The 19693-nt window shown below is 35.4% G+C and overlaps 1 long non-coding RNA gene across 1 annotated transcript; it reads right to left on the bottom strand.

The window, feature by feature from the left end:
• Positions 1-12838: 12838 nt before the first annotated feature.
• On the bottom strand, positions 12839-14320 carry LOC125199831. The gene is made up of 2 exons (XR_007172632.1): positions 14118-14320; positions 12839-13010 (listed from the first exon to the last, which is right to left on the bottom strand). It is a non-coding gene; the product is annotated as an uncharacterized LOC125199831 (long non-coding RNA).
• Between the last annotated feature and the right edge of the window lie 5373 nt (positions 14321-19693).

Raw genomic sequence — 19693 nt, 5'->3', positions numbered from 1 at the left:
CATCTCTTGCATTTGCTACCCCTTTTTCACCTTTTGCAGAGATTTTTTTTTTTATGCTGTACATGAAGCATCAATAATTTAGTATTTAACATTTACATAAACAAAGCAGATTATGAAAAAACACACGAACAAAAAACAGAGTGCACAAAAAAAGAACTAAAATTTCATTCCTTCGAATAATAACCCAGATAATGTAGTCGGCATACCTTTCCGGTCTTTAGGTTTTACCGGTGCCTTCTTCTTCCCAATATTTCGTTCATGGACTAGGTTACAGCCAACCAATGGAATTGAATTATGGGTCAGATTTGAGTTGAGTTTCGGTCAAATTGTAAAAAAAAAAAAACTTACAAACCTTTTCCATCATGTGTCGCGGTTCCAGAAGATCTTGTGTCCACCATGGTTGAAGAAGACGCTCTACAAATCGTGCTTGTCAAGTATGGGTTTAAAGTCGATTTTGATGCCCAGACGATTCCTTCGTCGCCGAAAATATAGTTTGAGTTTGGTAGGGTTTGGGTGATCTTGACGCAGAGACGATTTGGGGGATTTTGATTCTAGTCTGTAGGGTTTGCTGATTTAGTGATGTATTTTTGGTGAGAGAGAGGAATTGAATGGCGTGGGAACCAAAGAATCAACTTAATAGCGTGTGGAGTAATGATCCCAATTAATCCGCTCTTAAAAAACGGAAGGGCGGTTCATTATATTTTCGATCCCTAAATTACCCTTACATGACACAGATCGCTCCTATTATGACCCACAGAAAACGTTGACCAATCCAGATCGTGACCATTCATATCCAGATCATCTCCAAATCTAACGGTGGGTATATGGTTTGTATTTCTATACTTAGGGGCTTCTTTTGATAGATGAAAACCCTATATATATATATATATATATATAGGGGTGCATTATAATGATAACCCCAATTTGTGTGATAACCCTATAACTAAATCTCCACCACACATTTTTAAAATATGTGGTCTAGATTTAATCTAACAAAACTATCATTTTATCAAATAAAACTATCATTTTCGGATATATTAAGGGCAAAATTGTCATTTCGTTTTAAAATTTGGTGGGAAAGAAGGAAACTTGACTCAAACGTTCCATTCGATTTCTCACACACTCAAACCCTGCATCAATTTCTCTCACAATCAAACCCTCTGAATCGCGTTTCAAAGCCTTCGAATCGAAGGAAAAATCATCCGATTCTGGAAAATGTCGAAGGAAAACGATCAAGCATCATCGAAGAAAGGTTGGATGAAGTTTATTACTTATTTCACTTTTGATTTTGCTCGATTTATCATTTTGCTGGAGATTTTCTCGATTTTTTTAGATTCTGTAGTTTTTTAGTGTAGATATTTCTTATATTTATACAATATCATTCATGCATAACAATATTGAGAACAATCTATATATTTAGATTTACATTTTGCTGTGTGTGCTGCTGGTGTGTGTTTTTCTGTGTTTGTGTGTGTGTTTTGCTTTGTTTATGTGTGTGTGTGTGCTATGTGTTTGGATGATCTGTTTAAATGTAGAAATTGTGCTTTTGCTTGATAAAATGATACTTTGGGTGCATAAAATGATAGTTTCTGAAAATGATAAAATGATACTTTGTGAATAGTGTTTTGTTCTACTTAAGTGACAAGTTATGCCCTCTCTGCTTTTTTGAACTCATTGAAATTTAGAAAATGATAGTTTTAGAAGATAAAATGATAATTGCCCTTGATAAAATGATAGTTTCAGAAGATAAAATGATAGTTTCATGGGATAAAATGATAGTTTCAGATTATAAAATGATAGTTGATAAAATGATAATTGCCCTTGATAAAATGATAGTTTCAGAAGATAAAATGATAGTTTCATGGGATAAAATGATAGTTTCAGATTATAAAATGATAGTTTCATGGGATAATATGATACTTTATGTTTGTGTGTGTGTGTGTCCTGAGGCTACTGCTGCTGTGTTTGTGTGTGTTGTTGTGTGTGTCTCTGTGTTTTTGTGTGTGTGTGTGTTGCTATGTGTTTGGATGATCTGTTTAAATGTAGAAATTGTGCTTTTGCTTGATAAAATGATACTTTGGGTGCATAAAATGATAGTTTCTGAAAATGATAAAATGATAATTTGTGAATACTTTGACTTTATATAATTACATAAACTGTTTAACACACTGAAATCTTTTGTTTATTAGGTAAGAACATTCGTGATGTTGAATTCTTCTTTCTAGATTTTTCTGCTTCCTGAATATTTTGGTGCTTATTGCTTCCGCAGCCTTCGAAGAGTCCTGCGGCTCAAACGAGAAAGAAGTCCGCCACAAAGCGGAAGAAAACAGAAGCTGTTGTCGCTGACAGTGAACAGCCAGCGCCTGCTGTTAATGGCGCCCAGGAAGATGCCGCCCAACAGGCATGAAGTGCGTAGATGGTGAAGCCAAGCGCGAGCATGATAGGATCTCTAACTGAAACTCAGCGCTTGTTTTAATTACCATACTTCAGCATAGATTCTGTTGGTAGACATTTACTTATGTAGGCTTTAAACATTATTTTGCCATTGTTTGTGGTTCAATTTGAACTAGATTAGACTTTTCATTTGTAGGTCTGTGCAATGTGAAGAGAACTCTTCTGTATTGTTCAATTGAAATTATTTTGGAAGCCCTCTTCAAAGATAGTTTGTCATAGAAGTTTCCTTGTAGATGTAAACCGTTGTAGAAACTCTGTTCCAAGGTTGCTCATTTTATCAGCCAAAAAGTATCATGTTATCAGCCAAAAGTATCATTTTATTAGTAAGAAGTATCATTTTATCAACTACTATGACTATCATTTTATCAGCTATGACTATCATTTTATCAGCCAAAAGTATCATTTTATCACCTATGACTATCATTTTATCAGCTATGACACGCCTGAAAAGTATCATTTTATCAGCCAAAAGTATCATTTTATCAGATATAACTATCATTTTATCAGCCAAAAGTATCATTTTATCAGCTATGACTATCATTTTATCAGCCAAAAGTATCATTTTATCACCTAGGACTATCATTTTATCAGCTATGACACGTCTGAAAAGTATCATTTTATCAGCTATGACTATCATTTTATCAGCCCAAAGTATCATTTTATCATAGTATCATTTTATCCGACAAAACTATCATGTTATGCAGTAAACCTAATATTTATAAGCCAAAAGTATCATTTTAACACATAATCGACAATACATAATATAATCAAATAAGAATTTCAGTACATCAGAAACATAAACCAATCGACAACTAATATTAATCTAAAATCAAATTCAATACATGAATATGAACACAATCAATAATGATTGTTACCTTCGTTATTTGCTACAGATTCCATCGAAGCAAATTTTCACAGCAATTGAAGAGGTAATCAATGAAAATAAGAACGCAAAATTCAAAACATCTTCCCGATCACAATTATGTGAGAAATATGGAAACAAAATCTGGAGCCTATGGAAACAAAATAAGCGAGAAATATGGAAACAAAATCTGGAGCATATGGAAACAAAATCGCAGAGAAGAGGAGAGAATCGAAAATCGCTGAGAAGAAACCGATGAGAAGAGCGTGAAATCTGGAGTGAATCTGGAGCGAAATTCAAAAATTAAATGAGCGAAATGACATATTTACCCTCTGCGCCTTTTTTTATTAAGTAAATCTAAGTTTGAATCTCAACCACAAGATTATAAAATATGTGTGGTCCAGATTTGGTTATAGAGTTATCATGTGATTTGAGGGTTATGATATGATCACATCTCTCTCTCTCTCTCTATATATATATATATATATATATATATATATATATATAGGGGAGCATTAAGTTCCTATTGTCCCCTTAGTGTCTATTTCCTTCTTAATATCAACCATTAGATTAGTATGATGGACGGACTAGATGAAGCCTCACAAAATCATCCCGTGTTGCATTATTAGGTTCATTCTGTGCATTATATGGGTAAAATTGTAAAACAACCATGAATTAAAACGGAAGGAGCGAGATTTCAGTGGGATTTTCATAGACCTTCCATCTACTCACTCTCTCTCTCATTCCAACCGTCTCACTCCTCAAACCCACGATTCAACCTCGTCTCCCCCAATTCCCACCCATTTCCAAACCCTAGCCGCCACTACCAGCCACCGAAAACAAACCCAAAAGTCGATTTTCGCCGTTAACTCAAGCCTCTCGAAAACGCACTCCCTTGGCGCCCGACTTCCAGTTCAAGTAGACATCAAGGTAGGGTTTTTATGCTTCAATTTTTTATTAATAGCCGATTATCACCGACGACACCAATGTTAAGCGTCGATTATCACCGACGACACACCACCTAATCGTAGATTCAATGTTTTCTCTCAAATAGTTTCAGGTTTTCACACTTGTTTTGGTCGATTTTTTTGTAAATCGTAAAATTGTGTTAATTTGTGTTAGGGTTTTACCATTAGTGTTGTGCATTAATGCGATACATTAATTCACAAATGCGATACATTAATTCATTGGTGAATTATTTGATTACCTTTGTACATTATACAGTTAGTGTTGTGCATTAATGCGATACATTACTGATTTTTGGACAGCAGCGAAGCAGCCAAGGTTGGATATTGACGAAGCAGTGGATGATCTTCTTGCAATTGCAATTGCCCAAATGTTCAGGGAGAGATTGGCTGAACAGCAAAGGGCCGAGGCTAGTTCGTCTCATGAAGACGCAGAGAAGAGGAAGCCGAGGGGAAAGAAAGTCGATCACCTCTACTGTCGACAAACCCCCACCGAGTTCATTGCCTGTATAAAAAGCCTAACTCCACGGCAGAAGGAAGCCGTGAATGAACTGGATTGATCGTATGGATAATCATTGGAAATGCTATTTATATTACTTTTAGCACTATGTTTTTTTTGGATAACTCATTTTGGTAGGGAAAAAATGACTTGTTTCCATGTCTGTTTTGATCCATACATAGTATGCGGAACTACTTGCTAACAGAAGCATATTTTGGTACTAGTATCTGATGTCGTAAACACAACACTATAATAGATGTAATGAACCGAGTAATGGCAATGTACTGCTTAATAATGTAAAAAAGGTTAACAAGTTAACTGGATTTTGATGTTAATGTACAACAAAGAGAATAATAATCGAATAATGGATGAAATTAATCGTATAATGGACATAACGTGTTTATTAATGAACTAACCCGAACATATAATCTACAACAAGTTAAGTCATTGCGTACAATAATGTACATCTTCAAGAATAATAATGTACATTAATAGTTTAATAATGCAAGGTTCTTATTGGTAATGTACAAAATGTTTCTAATAATGAACTGTACTCGAATTAAGTTAACTGCTTGTAAACAATAATGTATAACTTCGTTACTAATAATGTACGTTAACGGACTAAAAATACAAATTTATTATGCATAAATTGTTGATAGTGGTAGGATGAATAACACTAAGACAACGAAATGAATAATAAGACTAAACCACAACCACAACGCTTGGATAGCCGTCTGCGTTTCATAGAAAAACCAGAACGTGCATTCACTTCGTCTTCCTCGTTCGACTTCTTGCTGCCCTCCCTATTGCATACGACAGAATACCAAGTAGTAACATCGTCCGTCTTCTTCATGCCTTGTTTGCGCGTATCAAAACCAACAGCACGGGCATATATATCGTAAAACGCGAAAGCAAAATCTAGTGATTGGAACTTCTGACCAACGACAGGCTTCAATTGTGGAGAACATTCAGGTACAACCACCACTGTATAAAATGACCAGAAAAAATGATTCAGCAAACATATGCATTACATATCAGAAATCGTCCATTATAGAGTCGATAATAACCATTACACAATGCTACATGTACATTATGGTTACAGGTTTAAAAGTACTCCCTAACCCAGACGAATTGTAAACCCTAGAGGATTCACTGAAACTCGTTCACTTTGAAGAGAAGATGTGGTACTTACTACGTACAACACCCTAGCCCCCAAGGATTGCTAAACCCATGGGGAATATATGAAACTTGCGCCGAACATACAAACACGTATAAACAAAAAACGATCATAAAACCTTATTGCAATTAACGAAAACTCCACCAAAATGGTTTTCATGTGAACAAGTCAGTTTAACAATCAACAAAATAACTGTAAATTTTTGCAATGAACGATTACTCCAACTAATCGGTATTCAAGTGAGCAAATCGGTTTTATAATCAATGACTGAAGAAATTTAATTACCTTCTTCCATTGTTGTAGAAAACGAAATCAATCAACGAGTGCTCCAAAAAACGGTTTTCGACGAGAAACACCAAAAAATAGTTTAGGGAGACTGTTTCAACAACGTTTGTCTTCGAGGTAGAATGACTTCACTGGAGAAAAAAGGAGAAAAGATTAGATGGAGAAGAAAGATTGTATCGTGTAATTTTGTAAAAAAACCATTGTGATCACTTGATGGAGAAAATCAAGGACTTACCATAACCAACTCCAACGTATATACCAATTCCACCCTTTTCCTTTTTTTAAATGAATAAAATTAAATACATGAGGCTTTATTTTCGGCCATAGGATCATGAAAATTGATGGTGGAGATTGAGAAGGAAAAAGAACAAAATATGGAAAAAAGATGTGAATACATCCCTATATATAGCATTAGGGTCCTATTGCCCCTTTAGTGTCTATTTCCTTCTTAATATCAATCATTAGATTGATGTAATGGATGGACTAGATTAAAAGGAGAAATCTGATCCCGTGTTGCATTATTTGTGCTAATTTGTGCATTATGAGGGTATAAGAGTAAAAGCCTGATGGCTGGAGCGCGTTTCAAAACGGAAGATCCGATAATTAAGCGTGATTTTCATAAACCTTTCGTCTACTCACTCTCTCTCTCTCTCATTCAATCCAATCCACCCACGATCAACACAATTCTCGACCATTCTCTCTCATTCTAAACCGCCGAAACTCTAGCCGCCGCTCCATTCGTAGAAAAAGCAACGCCAAAAACGATTCACAGCCATGAAGTAGCGATTTTCAGTCGATTCTCAACGCTGCACCAGTTGATTCTGTCCATTATTGCAACAAGGTGGGTTTTTGAAATTTCGATTCAGGGTATTTAAAACATCTAAGCTTCGATTTTGGTCATTTAGGAGACCACATAGTCTTTGATTCACTGTTTCTAGCTTCAATTGAGTTCGTTGATGCAATAACCAAATGTGAACAACTGTATAAAGTGTTTACAACTCATAAAACAAATCTTAAAATAAAAGAAAATTAGCTCAATATGATTTAGTGCACAACTAATTAAAAGGACAGATTCGAAAGAATTAAATACGTTCATTAAATAAATGTGGAAAAAAAATTCTTTTCAAAAAGAAAAAATATGTGGACAAAATAGAAAGAAAGTGAGGTCTATTCTCGCATACGAAATTTCAAAGCAATTAATTGCGTGGAGATAAGACTATATAAATATTTATACATTTTTTTTATGAAAGTATTTTCAAAAAAAATAAAGAATATAAAATTTAATACTACATGCATCCACAAAAAAAATTGACTAATTTTACCATTTTAGGTGTCCACCAAAATTAGAGAAATTTTAAATATAAAAATATTAAATAAATATTAACTACACATTATTATAAATATACATTCCACGGTCCACTGACATTACTTTCACTACTTTTTTTTCCTTCCTCCTTTTCAATTTATCAATTGCACGTTAAAATCCTCATCATTTACAATTTTACAATACTACTACTAGTTTGTGGACGTAGTACGACATTTTTATGAAATGCATTTAAAACCGAAAAGTAGGTATAACTAGAAATGTAGGCAATAATTACTTCTTTTGGCAGGCCAAATTGAACTTACAGTTATAATTGTCTTTTCGTTAAATTGTATTTGAAATCATTTTCTAAAATCCTCTCTAAAACTCTAGCTACAAAGTCTTCAAATCTTCAAATCTTCAACATTTAAATCTTCAAATATCTTCAACATTCAAATCTTCAAATCTTACACATTCAAATCTTCAAATCTTCAAATCTTCAACATTCAAATCTTCAAATCCTCAAATATCTTCAACATTCAAATCTTCAAATATTCAACATTCAAATCTTCAAATCTTCAACTTTCAATAAAATAACACTTAATAAAATGTCAACAACTAAAAAATAACACTTATAATTCACATATCAATACCGAGAATATCGAATGTCAACAACTTGTATTAAAATGTCAACTACTAAAAAATAACACTTACAATTCACATATCAATACCGAGAATATCGAATGTCAACAACTCGTATTAAAATGTCAACAACTAACAAATAACACTTACAATTCACATATCAATACCGAGAATATCGAATGTCAACAACTCGTATTAAAATGTCAACAACTAACAAATAACACTTACAATTCACATATCAATACCGAGAATATCGAATGTCAACAACTCGTATTAAAATGTCAACAACTAACAAATACTTATAATTCACATATCAATATCGAGAATATCAAATGTCAACAACTCGTATTAAAATGTCAACAACTAACAAATAACACTTATAATTCACATATCAATACCGAGAATATCGAATGTCAACAACTCGTATTAAAATGTCAACAACTAACAAATAACACTTATAATTCACATATCAATACCGAGAATATCGAATGTCAACAACTTGTATTAAAATGTCAACAACTAACAACTAACACTTATAATTCACATATCAATACCGAGAATATCGAATGTCAACAACTCGTATTAAAATGTCAACAACTAAAAAATAACACTTACAATTCGCATATCAATACCGAGAATATCGAATGTCAACAACTTATAGTTGACATTATATGTGTATAATTGATATGAATTGTATATGTAGTTGACATTATATGTGTGTAGTTGACATGAATTGTATATGTAGTTGACATGATTGTACATATAGTTGACATGAATTTTATATGTAGTTGACATTACATGTGTGTAGTTGACATTATACGTGTGTAGTTGACATGAATTGTATATGTAGTTAGACATACATTATATATTTTGTAACACCCCACTTTTTCGAACCCTAATTTTAGAGCCGAAAATTTAATTTCCTAATTTATGACTTAGGAGACGTGAATTAATTGAGGAACGAAGTTATGACCGAGTCGGGTTTAGGGTTGCGTTGGAAGTTTGAAAAGTCAAACTTGTTGATTATATGACGTGGCATGCGAATATTTGAATTAAAGGTGAAATTATGTGATGATTTAATTGTTTAAGGGTGAGTGAGATTTTTAGGATACTATTCCATAACCTTTTCCTTGGAATTTTCAAAAATCATAGCCTTAGTGGAGAAAATCCCATTTTTCCGGATTTAATTTAATTCTTGGGATATTTATCCAAATTAAATCCAAAACCCAATTATTCTCTATTTCCTAATAAGAAAAATCGAACCCTATTGTTTTAAGGTGATTTTCGAAAATCACCTATATTTGGGAAGGAAGAATTATTTTATTTTTAATTGATCCCTTATTGATTTCCTTCCATGCCTAGAATTTAAATATTCTACCAAATCTTTCCATACCTCAAGGAGATCTTGCCATATCTTATTTTAGTTAATATTAAAGATCCATTCCTTATTTAAAGGAGCAAATACACGCCTATTTCTTTTCCCAATGGGGAGGATTTTTATTTTTATTTTGCTCCGTGATATTTTATTCTACTCCGTAAAATATACAAAACAAAATCTTGGCTAATTAAAAGCCATATATTTCGAAAATCCCCATGCTTGAACCCTAGATCTTTTTCTTCCTCCCTACTCCACAATATTTGTTTTTAATTAATTATGGAGAATCAAATCTTACCAAATATTCTATATTATTTACCTAAAGATCTTATTGAGCACTATAAATAAGAGAAACCCCTAACCCTAGCCATCACAATTTTCGCCCCCTCCCTCTCTCCACTCTCTCTCAATTTTCTTCTACTTTACTCCAATAATCCTTCATCCTTTGAGAAGAATTAGAGTTTGAGCCTCAAGATTTTTGAAGAACCAAGTCTTTACTTCGTTTCTACCGTTCGTTATTCTCAAAAAGGTATTCTCATATTAATCTTCTTCTTTCTACTCGATTCCTCTTCTTTCTAACCGATTAATCGGTATTCTTGAACCCTCATGCATCTTGTTGAGTGAAAGTGGGATAAAGGGGATATGGAAATATATATGCATGTGTGTGGCGTGTGTGCGTGTGGGTGTGGCGAGTGTGTGTGCGTGTGTGTGTTGTGTGTATGTTGGCAAAATACTCTTGTGTGACATATGTTGATGTTAGATCTAGAGTTGAGATGCAAATGGAACTTATGTGATGAACATGGCCTTGATTGATGACGTTAAGATAAATCGATGGGAAAAGGGAAAAGCGTCCTTGCTAGTCGGCCGGTCTCGTGGGCGAAAAGTGTGGCCACACTTTCGTCGCACTATGGAAATGATGAGATTGTGGAAAGTGATGAGGAAATTGGGGAGTTGTTTGATTGGCCAATCTATGAAATTATTTTTGTGATACTCGTGATATTCTTTTATAACTGCTTAAAACTCGAGTTCACTATGGTAAGGGTGGCATAACTTATAAAATGTTTTGGCAACGAGTTCACTGAGTATTTCAAAATACTCAGCCCTGCATGTGTTTTCCTTATGTGCAGGTTGAACGACGACGAGCGGTGGCGGGTGTTGAGCATATTAACTAATTAAGATGGGTGTTTTGAACTTCAAGCGTAGTTGTGTCTCCATACATAGCTGCACTTTCTCTTGGTCGTTTCCGCTGAATTTTCTTTGAAACACTTTAGTATTATTTGGATATTTTGCACTTGTTCCTTTCGTTTTAGAATCTTGAGACATCTTGTGATATCATTGGGATTTATTGAACCCTTCAGTTTTGATCATACTTTATAGTACTTATCCTTCATTTATTTCTCTTGATTAAACCTTTGACTTGCGACTCTGATAGTCCGTTTTATACTTAGGTCAAGCCTCTTTAAATGGAACCCTAGCCTATGTTAAACTCTTTTAAGTCAGTTTTGGTAGCAGTCGCCGCATTTATTGTACCCTAGGAGGGACATACATTATATATGTAGTTGACATTATATGTGCGTAGTTGACATTAACAAAGGAATATCACCAAACATCTAGAGTGCATTATGATTAAGCTTGATTCTCCAATCTAGCTACATCCAACACAATTGATAATTAAAAAATAACAATTATTTTTATCTAATCACAATTGATTAACACCAAATTCACTTTCCAGAAACACAAAGCAGAATTTGAAGTTTTTTTGGAGATTCAACTACCTAAGTTCAAGTTTGCAGAAATAGGAACAAATCCAACCTCAAACAAGCAAATAACTGAATAAGCAAACACAATTTGATGCAATATATACTGCATTTATCACAATTAACACCAAATACACTTTCCAGAAACACAAAGCATAACAGAAATTGAGAATTGATTTATATACCAACACCACCATAAAAAAAAATCTGAAAAATCAGAAACGGACGAAGTCGGTTACAGCAATCCGCTACAAAATTCTGAACTTATTTTCATATAGCAGAGAATCAGCAACTCCATGATGATCACAGATCTGACCTCGCTTACGCTCGCGATTCACGCCGGAGAAGGCGAATTCCCCTCCACCGCCGCTCGATTCAACAATCGAGATGATCTCCTGCTCCGGCGGCGGAGATTTCTAGGGTTTGCGGCGTGCGATTGAACGATTTCCCAACCACCTCTTGAATCTGCACTCATTTGATTTCTCTGTTAATCAAATAATTAAAAAATAAAATAAAAGATGTGTAAACTAATTGATCGATTGATGCGAACCGTGCTGAGATTTGAAGATAATATGAGCTCCTCTATTCTTCAAAGCCTGAATCGATCGCTTGTCGTCGCCGGAAACGAAGAGCGAGACGAAATAAATGAGGAACGAGAAAGGATTAACGGAGCGCATCCGCCATTTCAGAGCTCCGAGGATCAACATCTCCTTACTCTCGATCCTTGCGGAATTGAAGATCAAACCTCCATCATTATCCTGCAATTCATCGCGAGGAAGATGTAAATAAAAAATGCTGATGAATTGAAAACTGATTAATCGCAAAATTACCGCGAGATCGGAGACAGAGAGCTCCATTGATATGGCATCCGCAGCAGAGGAAGAAGAAGCAGAGCGCGGAGACTAAACACACGGCTTCGAAGGCGGAGACGAATTTGAAAAGGACGGCATCTATAAACTAGAGGTGCAGATTGAACCTCTTCTTCTACCGCAATGCGGCGGAGCTCTTCAACTTCCACGGCCACGAACTGCTACCGCCGCCGCTGCCGGAGGAGGTGCTTCTCCCGCTCTCGCTCCGGCTGCTGCTACTGCTGCTGAGGTCGGCGATTGAGACGGTCTGGAGCTCATCGGAGGCGTCGAGGTAGGATAGGGTGGCGTCGAGGAGCTTGTCACCGGCGGAGATTGTAGCGGAGATTTATGGGGCGGCGGAGAAGTAGATGGGATGGGATGGAAATCAGCTGCAGGGATTTGGGAAGGAGAGAACAACGGAAGAACATAATTTAAATATGAAATTACCATTCTGCCCTTCCATAATTAATTAATCTAAAAATATTTTTTATGTGGCAAATTCTGGACCACTCATTTAATAAAAATGAGTGGCTGATATTGCATCTCATTTCTCAATTAGTCTACCCCTTATTCAATTAAAGAATTAATAGAACAAGGAATGTCACTTCAAAACATTTGCTTTATTTTTTTAAAAGATATGATAAAAGCATTTTTAACCAGAGCCGCTAACGTAAAGCAAAAACGATAGTTAAAAGAAATATTAGAGTATTCACTTGATAACAAAAAAAAAAAATCCTGACATGCCACAAATTAACCCTTTAGAAGACTTAGTTAGAACACTAGGGACTTGACCCTTGACCCTTCAGCACTTGCACATATGACCAGGTAAGTTTAAAACTCGATCTGCAAAAACAAATCTAGGAGAGTGTGAGATTCATAAGCCTAGTAGAGCATTCATGCATTATAACAAGATTTTCGAAATAATTAAACATACGGCTAGCCACATATATAATATATAGATTTCAATTTTTCTTTACCTTTTTGTAGTTTACTTACTCGATACATAATTATTTTTACATACCCAGTCGATAACGAAATTATCATCCATTCCTTCGGACTTTCAAAACTTATAGCAGAATTCAACTTAGTGTTCACTAATAAGAATTTCATATGCAATGTCAATTTACGTCAGCAAACTGCCAACACTCAACACTCAGTATCAAAACTTAACAGAATCAAAGATGATCAAACTTGTTCTCACATACAAGATATCAAGATATATCAGAGTTATACATAGATTTCACACAATCACATATCATAATACATAATCACATATATTAATTTATGCATCAATTATATTTTCTAATACCATTCCACAAACATTATTACATATTTGCTTAAGTGTGCTTAGCGACAAACACAAGTATTGGGACTAAGCATAATACCCATTGTAAGGCCTAATCGAATTCTCCACTCACACCATATATCATATAGTATTTCCTCCAATCACACCATATATTGTATGACGTTCCTCCAATCACACCAAATATCATATATCATTTCCTCCCATCACACCATATAGATATAGCATTTCCTCCCATCACACCGTTTCACATGGCATTTCCTCCAGTGGCATCACAACACCTATATGAGCATGTTCATTGCTCATCCACCACATCACCACAATCAACATAGATCCATATCAATTCAAAATTCATGTTTCTCAATAATTACCTTATACTCACATTCATAAAAATCGTACCCCAGAGTGTTTTCATAAAATACATTAATCACCTCTACATATCAATCATAATCTACTTTACATAACATACTATAAATTAGCCGAGTCATAGCCGAATACTCAATTTCATAGTTAACACACAATATTCGTACACAATCATATTGTTTACGCGTAATTGCATCAACGGACATATTATTATAAAATTTGTTTATATAAGCATAACCACTAATTTAAGTAAGAGAAATGAGTATTAATGCTGGATATCCTACCTCATAACGTCCAAAGCCTTCATTTGTTGTTTCCTTCGGTCAAGCACCATTTTCCTTCCTTCAATTATTATTTGCTTAATTTCACAAGCTTTGAGATTGGGGGTGTTGAATTTTGTGCTATAAATCTCACTTCCATGGAGTCTGGAAGAGAAGGAAGGTGGAGATAGGTCACATTGGATAGAGGAGACCAGCGGCGCAGCATCGATGCGAGACAATTTCGCTTTTGACTCTGATCTCTTAAGGTAATCTCCATATCTCGTTCCTACAGAAAGACTCCATAGTCTAATGCACATCATTGAAATCAACATAACAAGTAACTATTCAATATAGTCCATAGTTTATCCATGTTCGACTTTCCATTCTTCTTTTGCAAAAACTATTATTATTATTTTTTTTAACCTCACAAGAAAACACTAATTAATAAACATGGTGCAAACATCATAATTACTTTGTGTCAGACACTCCAAGTTGACGAACAAGTACAACAGCCACGTGAATTTTCACGAAGAAAGACGAAAGTACTTAACACTTTCAGGAAACATTGTCAAATACTAGTTCCGTTCGATTATATCAAATTTTACCATCAACGACGGTTACAAATGAAATACAAGAAGCAAATCAAGCAAGAGAGAATTGAATGGTAGTTTTAAATAGATAAATTTCAAAATGCACCAGCAAAGCAAGATGGAAACAATAAAACCGTATGAATATTGTCCATGGACCCACAAGTTTTAAAGATAGTCAATGGAGGCATATTCCTGAAGGGCAAAATTAAGCATAAAATATTCCAGTAGGCCATTAATTTACAACAAAACCCAAATATCCTTTCAGCAATTTACAACTATTCACATAAATGCCCAATATCATATTTTTTTCTCTAATTTCATACTAAATTAATCATTAGCATATATCAACAAACATATCTTATATCACAACCTTATTACACAAGAACGCGTATAAACAGAGTCACAAACATTATCGCATATAAAAACACATATAGCGATCACCGACTTCTAGTTATATCATCGCATTATTTATCTCATATCAACACTCATTTCCAACAAACTCCAACATAGCATATCAAAAACTTATTGCGACGTATTGTTGAATCACATTATTGAAGTGAATCTCATTTCTTTCAATATCCTCACCAACACATATCCAACCGACAAATAACACATCATGATCGCACATTACATCGCCAATAAACACATCATATTCGATATGCAATAACATAGTTTGTATAAAGCTTAAACACATATACCAAATCATGTCATATAATTATTCTATCACATTATTCATTTAATTCTACATAGATCTTGTAACACCCCCTACGGCCCTACCTGATGATCGATTAGAAGATTTGTAACGACCCACAAATTTATGATATTATTATTATTAAAATTTTTATTAAACTTAGCTTCGTTATGATCAACTCTAAATTAGTGTAGTTAGGATATAATAAACATCCCCTCTCGTATCGAATAATCGACCGTCGTGCTGGTTAGGAATCAGCACAAGGCATACATGAGAAGTTACAAGGTAAAAGAATAAATTCAAATAAAAGTTTATAATGTCCGGTACACATGCGGGGAGTTCAAAACCTAATCTATTACAATGGAGTGACATGCAAATCACGGACAGCTATCTCACACAGTCGCGCCGCAACTCGAGGGAGCTTGATACGTCCACACGATTGTAAAATGCTATTCAATGAGAAATCCCTGCATGAAGAAAATAGGTTAGAAGGAAGAGAAATCATTATTAACATATTGTAGAGAAAAAGCCGAAATAAGAGAATTTCAAGGGACTAGAGAGAGAAATGAGATCAAAAGTAGATATTATAAAATCTTTGAGAATTTTCAAAGGCTGCAACCGGAGATGTGTAATAAATGCACATGATCAAAATCTACGGTGGCAACTATACTCATTCCTTCACAGCATTAAATGCAAATCTTTATTTAAGATTTTGCAAATAAAAGAAAGATACACCTCCACTCACAAGAATTTATTTACGTATCAAATATCTGTCATAACATAATCACTATAGGATTTTTGATAAGAAAGCCTACTGATATGCAATTATGAAACTAGTAAACCTATCCAACTTCTCCCCCTTATCACACATATATATATACCTCAAACTTTCCATTTACAGCCACCCATCACTATCATACCCCAAACATTTTCCACATAGCAACAACTTTCAGGAGACATAAGGAATAACAGTAGGTGTTCCAGATCAGCCAAGTCGTACCAACACTTTCTGCTTCCTACCTACTAAGGTAATCTCCAAACCTTTTTACCTTCTTTAATGCACATACATTCACACTTGAAACCTAGGACTATAATAGATGCATTAGTCAACACCAGGATCCACATGACTCCTTATACCAAATATTTAGAACCTCAGACTAATGGAACAGAAGGACTAAGAGTCTTAAAACAACTAACTAAAGCATAAACTGGAACTCATCTCTAGGAAGTGATCTGCCAAATCTCCTCTAGCAAGCTTCGACACTCCGTCGCTGATAATGACACCTTCACACAAAAATCCCTCACTAAAGTCGAAATGTTTACGAATTTATATAGTCAAATACCATAAATACCCGATTTTTAAGCAAAGAAAAAAAAATCTAGATAAGATAAGGGAAAGAACTCTTTCTGCTGGAGGACGGCGAACGGTGTAGGTAGGCGTAGGGCCGAGAGGGGCAGCGATGGCGTAGATTATGGCCGAGCCACCACCGGTGCATGCACCGTGGCGGCGGCGGAAAACCCGAGAGAGGAGATCTGGGGTTGTGGCGACGGTGGCAAATCGGGGAGGAGGGGGAAGATCCGGAGGCAGCGGCGGACGGCGGTGCTGGCGGGCGTGATGGTGGCCCGGCGCGCGCGCAGCGACAGCAGCGGCGATGGTGGTGTGAGCGTGGTCGAGAGAAAGAGAGAAGAAACGAGAGTGAGAGGGCCGCCGCCGGCGACGGCGGCGGACAGCGATGCTGGAAATGGTGGTGGTGACGGCGGAAGTGAGAAGAAGAGGGAGCCGCTCATTGTGTGAGGAGAATTAGGGATTTAGTGGTGAAGGAGGTTAGGTGTGATTGTTTATATGTGGGTCTTTTCTTTTATTTATTTGGACTATAGAGTAATAAAACACCCCAACCCATCCCACAGAATAAGTTAAGTTCTAGTAAAGTGATTAGAAGCCCATTTTCGAAAATTTATTTAATTAGGCTCCAGTTTTTCTTAAAAGAGATCTTGGCCTACCTTTGGAGATAACTCTTTTCGGAAGAAATATTAACCTTTCATCAGCCTATGTTAAGTTTTAATTAATATTTTGTTGCATATTAACTAATTAGTGTAGTTCCCTCTTCTAGCGAAAGGAGAAAAAAAAAAGAGACAGAGAGAGAAATTTGAATTTAATATCAGTAAACTAACATGTACTGAATTGATGCATTTGTGGAATTTAAAAGAAGGAATAAATAGTGTTAAGTGCATCCTTAGATTGCTACATCTTTTTAATTGAAATTCAAAATAGCCCAGCATTTATTTTCTTCTTTCGTAAAAAAAAAGGGGGGGAACTTACAAGGAGTATAACACCGAGTAGCAAGGAGTTAACACCTAAAAATCTTGAAGACGTACAAGGTGAACTTTTCTATCCTACATACTAATGTGGATAAAAATAAAGTTATTTTCAAATGATTGTGAAAACTCGAACTCATGTTCGTTGCTCTTTTTTTCAAATAATATTGTCTTGCCATAAATGTTTTGTATGATGCCTATCTGTTGTTTATTTTGGCGTGAGGCCAAGTGATTTGTGAATCGAATTCGGGTCCAAGTGAGGGTGGTGTCCCTACTCGGACTAGTGTACACAGGAGACCTATGGCCAGAGGGCAGGTCTGGTGACCGAGGAAGGTGGCCACCTTCCCGGCACAAGAATGTTGATGTGACCGTGAGAGAACACCATCTCTACGGCACAAGATGATCAGATATGGCTAAGTACAGGAAAAGGGCCCAAATGTGAATATTTTTAGTAAGCTCGGATCTTTTCAATAAAACCCCGAGTGTTACTGTGATAATGGTTTGACAATAATTTTAAATGTATATGTGTATATTTCGGCAATGTGTTCACTGAGTACTTTTGTACTCAGCCCTGCATGTATTTCTAAATGTGCAGGTTGAGCAGTGGCAGGGTGAAGTGAGTGCTGTTGATCCACCAAGAATAAACTCTCGGAGGTTCATGTCTCCAAACATGGAACCGAGTTCTTTTGCTTCCGCGGTGCCTTTTTAAAGGCAACGTTTCTCCTATCTAAGACTCTGATATATTCTATTTTGTTTAAGACCTCGTTAATTTGAATAGAACAATCGCTCGAGTCTGCACGTTGTGTTAAGTACCGTTTCCTCCATTTCATATTGGATATTAAATCGTCAACTGTCTTTTACTTTTGTTATTTCCCCCACTTCTTTCCCCCTCTTCTTCTATCCCCCCCTTAGTCACGGTCCCCCAAGCTAGATCATCCTTAATCAGCTACGGACGTGAGATTAATTTGATAAAATAGGGTAATTAAGTTTCAAAATTCATTTGTCAATATTGCGAAACTTAAAAGAACATAAAATTCTCGGACGACAAATCATACCAAACATACTAACATTATTTACAACATAGCATAAGTAATCAATTATAAAATTTCAACCCAACATACTACAACTAAGACAAAAGTATATTTTTATGGAAAAAACAACAACGCTGATCAATGACCCAACTGGAAATGCACACTGACAACAAAGCGAAGGAACATCTTAAAAAAATTCAAATCCTATATAAGGTAGCGCACATACCTTTTAATCATAATGTTCCAACAAAATACTTGGCACATTAAATTAATCCATTTAATTATTCTTTAACCATTTATGTTATTTACCAATCCTCTAACACTTACCATATTTGCATTATTAATTCATGGTACCAAATAAATAACACTTCTTCTCATATATATAGCACATGCCCATCAATCCAACAACACATCTTTATCTTTATAACCACAATATATCCAATGAGTCAAAACAAAACAACCACAACTATTAAAAGAATCTCAGCATCATCAACTATTCACATAAAGCACCTTTGGCTCCATAATTAGGCTCGCTATTACCACTCAAATTACAAACAATGCATCAATTCACACCAGATCAATTTATTGCGCTTACTAAAGTATAACATCAACCCACACATACATCAATAAGTCACATCCTCATGCTTTACAACAAAATGAGCGCACAAACAATAATATGCCCCCGTGCGAGGCCCGACAGGAATCATGTAATTTTCCACCACACGTGGACCAATCAAATAAGCTGCAACATGGCGCACCCATAAACACATATACCACATGGACTTATAGCTCATGGGAAATTCATCATCATGTATCATGAACCGCATGTCCTTATAGCTCATGGGGCAATTTATCACAACATATCACGAATCACCTTCATTTAAGCATACATATTGATCATATTACATTTAACATGCATATAGCTCAACCTCGAGCGCACACACATCTCGTCTCTGGCGTACATATCCAAAT

This window comes from Salvia hispanica, unplaced genomic scaffold (genome assembly GCF_023119035.1).
Source record: "Salvia hispanica cultivar TCC Black 2014 unplaced genomic scaffold, UniMelb_Shisp_WGS_1.0 HiC_scaffold_70, whole genome shotgun sequence".
Lineage (NCBI taxonomy): Eukaryota > Viridiplantae > Streptophyta > Magnoliopsida > Lamiales > Lamiaceae > Salvia > Salvia hispanica.
The sequence above is the reverse complement of the archived record's forward strand: the minus strand, read 5'-3'. Positions and strand labels throughout refer to the sequence as shown.